Source organism: Miscanthus floridulus, chromosome 3, assembly GCF_019320115.1.
Source record: "Miscanthus floridulus cultivar M001 chromosome 3, ASM1932011v1, whole genome shotgun sequence".
Taxonomy (NCBI): Eukaryota; Viridiplantae; Streptophyta; class Magnoliopsida; order Poales; family Poaceae; genus Miscanthus; species Miscanthus floridulus.
Genome location: NC_089582.1, coordinates 18,145,287 through 18,148,865, shown reverse-complemented (window position 1 = coordinate 18,148,865; position 3,579 = coordinate 18,145,287). Strand labels below are relative to the sequence as shown.

The 3,579-nt window shown below is 55.2% G+C and overlaps 1 pseudogene; it reads right to left on the bottom strand.

Moving 5' to 3' along the window:
* Positions 1-110: 110 nt before the first annotated feature.
* Positions 111-3,297, bottom strand: LOC136543279 (nicotianamine synthase 9-like; annotated as a pseudogene).
* Positions 3,298-3,579: the final 282 nt, after the last annotated feature.

Here is a 3,579-nt window from a genome sequence, read left to right as displayed (position 1 = left end):
ACGGCGGCGTGGCTTTGTGGGCGGGGTGTGGCGCGGTGGAGCTGCCTCTCACCCTCGCGGCGCCCGGATCCATGGCGTGGCGTGGCGTGACCTCTCTCCCTCGCCGGTGCTCAGATCCACGGTGGCAGCGGGCGGAGGCGGTGACCGGCGAGCACGAGTCCTCGCGGCAGCTGTCTCCCGCGACGTCGATCCAGGGCGGGCCGGCCCCCACCAGCGTCGGCGGTGCGGATCCATGGCGGGGCGACCCCCACCGCGGAGGCGGCGGCCAGCGCTGGTGCGAGCGGGGTGGCCGGATCTAGCTCCCTCCCTCGTTCGCTCAGCACGGTGGCGTGGATCCAGGGCAGAGAAGGTGCCCACGGATCCAGGGCAGGGAAGGTGGCCACACCGTCGCTCAGCACGGCGGTGCGAGCCCAGACTCCCTTCCTCGCTCGGTGGCGGCGCGGATCTGGCTTGGTGGCTTCGACAACGGCGGACATGGCGGGATCCAGCACGGGAGCGACAGATCCAGCATGGGAGGACGGTGGGACCGTGGGGAGGTGGCGCGGCTGCGTCGGGCGTCGCAGGGAGGACGGCGCGGCTGCGGGGAGGCGGCATGGGTGGTGGTGGAGGTGGTGGCATGAATGGAGGCCACCTGGTAAGTCATCCCACCTACCCCGCCGTCTGTCATAGTTCAGGATACTGCCTGTCGCGAGAATCAGCCTTGCGCGATGCGGTTCTGCGTTGTCGCAGTATCAGGATTTGGAGTCAGTTTGAATCTAAATCATTGTTTTGACTCAATGCTGTTATGCCAATGATATGTCAGTAGTGATTAGCAGCTCTTTCTAGATGCGGATGTGCCATAATTTTGTGCCAAAGGTGACCCAGTTTTAGTTTTAGATCTGTAAATTTATACTGGTTTGCACGGCTACAACTCTTGTCTGATTAACCGACTGACTGTAGTTCATTTACTTCTAGACAATTGTTAGCTGTTGCAGCTCCGTGTGATGAATGATCATGGAAACCGTGCCAACCTTTAGCTAATAGTTGATATTCAGATTACTTCTTAGTGACGTTCTGTGATTCTGTGCCTGGTCATTATTCTTGCTTGTAACCTTGCCAACAGTGAACAGTCAGTCTAGCAGTTCCACTAATAGTATGCCAGTATATATTAAAGGATCAGCACGATTCAACATGGATTCTGGTGCCATCATTCTGATTACCGATCAGCATGATTCAACATTAAGTTTGCCTGTCTATATATTTATGAATTAACAAGATGGGGAGTTGACCTTTATAGGATTGTACATTATAAAAGTAAGTAGAGTTTTTTGTACTGGTGAAGTACATGAGGGTATTTGTCTTCGCTATTGCTTTCAGCTGACCAATGAAAGTTCTTTTTTCTATGGTTGATGGCTGAATGCTGGTTTAAGCCAAAATGCTAGTTTAAGCCAAACAGTATCTTGAATATCTTGCATATATCAACCTGATCAATCATTTTGATATGTGATATTTGCGGAGCTGAGATGATATGGAACCCCAGTCTCGTGCCACGCTGCTCTTCCCTTCCCTAACTATGGCTTGTGACTTTTTTTGTTTTGTACTACTCTTGAGTGGTTGTGATGAATCAAGTTTCCATTAGAGAACTTCTGCACTTTAGCACCTTATGAGCTGGTACTTGGGATAATTTGTTCTGTTTGCTGCTTAACTAGGATGGCTTATACCAGTACAAGCAACCAGTTCTGTGGCCAGTTCAATTCCCATTAGAGAGAGAATTAAATTAAGCATCAAGTGAAATTAAGTTGCAGTTGTCATGCTGATAATGGGTAAAGCTGAGCCATTTCTCGAGTTCTTTTGCTTCAGGTGAGGAAGGAGAAGCTAGGGGATCGAAAATGTTATCTCTTAATGGTAGCTATCCATTTAATGTAAGATGTTATAATTTTGAACTATTGAGCTCTTGATGTTTTGTGCAAAGTAAGATGTTATATTTGGTCTCTAGGAACACAAACTTTTAAGATTTAATGTAGTTAGATCTGATACTTACTATAAGAGAGTATATTTGTTGTCAAATGGACCTCTGTTGTGTTTTTCCTAGTTGCTGCTAAACCTGTTATCAACTTTTGTTATACAATCAATCCATATTTCTTCTTTTTTCTGTATAAGTTGACACATTGACTGTTTGTCCTTCACCTTTTCCTTTTGCTCCTGATAGAACCTATGCAAGCAAGTACATCCCTATAATTGCTAGGAGACAATTCCTTATTTGACACCAGACAAATGACCCATTTCTTCTTTGGCCCTCGAAATTTTTTTCTTCCTTATTTAACACTGACTCCGACTTTCGTTCCCAAATTGACACTCTGTTCGATTTTCCATCCAACCACCGTTAAGTTCCCTGCGAAAAGACGATTTTGCCCATGCTCCACACCCTTCTCCCTCCTCTCCTCTCCTTCTCCCTCTCCCAGCGACGGCGTGCGCGTCGACGGCGGGGACAGGCTTGCGCGTGATGATGACGGAGTTGATCACCTCCCCCTCCGGGTGGTGCACGGCGAGCACGTCGAAGCCACCCCGACGGATCTCCTCGGGGTCCACGACGGGGTATAGGAACCCGCGCGCGCCGTGCGCGCTCCGCACCACCAACGTGGCGCCGGGGGCCATGTGCTTCCCGAGGTGCTCCACCACGCGGGCCTTCTCCTCGGCGGCCATGCCCACAAGCGCTGCCAGGAAGACGACGTCGTATCCGGCCAAGTCCCTGGTGACGTCGGCCACGTCGGAGGTGCGGAACGCCATACGCGCGGCGAGCGCGGCGTCGGCGCTCACGAGGCGGCGCGCCCGGTCGTTGGCATCCCCGCAGATGTCGTAGTTGTCGAAGGCGGCGGCGGGGAGGTGGCGCGCCGCGAGCACGAGGGAGCTGAGCGGGAGCGGGCCGGAGCCGACGAAGGCGATGCGGGCCCGGGACGTGGTGCGCCAGCAGGCTGTGCTCTAGCTGGCTCAGCAGCAGGTAGTTGCTGAAGTAGGGGAAGAGCGTCAGGTGGCCCAGCGGGTTGTCGAAGGTCGCCAGCAGGTCGGAGTAGTGCGCCTCCAGCAGGGCCTCGGCGTCGGCGCAGAGGCGGATGAGCGACGCGCGCATGCGCTGCAGCTCCGGGGCCAGGCGCTCCACGTCCACCGTGCTGCGCGGGATGCAGGCCGTCACGAGGTCGGTGAAGAGCGCGTTCACCTCCAGCGACAGGCTCAGCGACGGCAGCTTCGCGATGGCGGCGGCCAGGCCAGAGATCTTGTGCACCAGCGCCGCCTCGGCCTCCTCCGGCGAGTCCATGCCGCCGGGCTCGCCTTGTCCTCCCTAGCGAGTCACCTCCATGCGCCAGGCCCATGCGCGTCCAGGCACCGGCGGCGCTCGCCCGAGCGTCGCCGGCAGGCGCAGACTGCCGAGGAGTCGCAGGGAGGCGCGGCCGCCTAGGAGGGAAGCTCCGGCGTGGCTGCAGGGGGAGGCTCCAGTGTGGAGGAGAGGAGGGAGAAGGGGAGGAAAGAAGGGAGAAGGGTGGTGGGACCCACATGGACAACATTGTCTTTTCGCAGGGCATTTGACGGTTCCACAACGGGTAT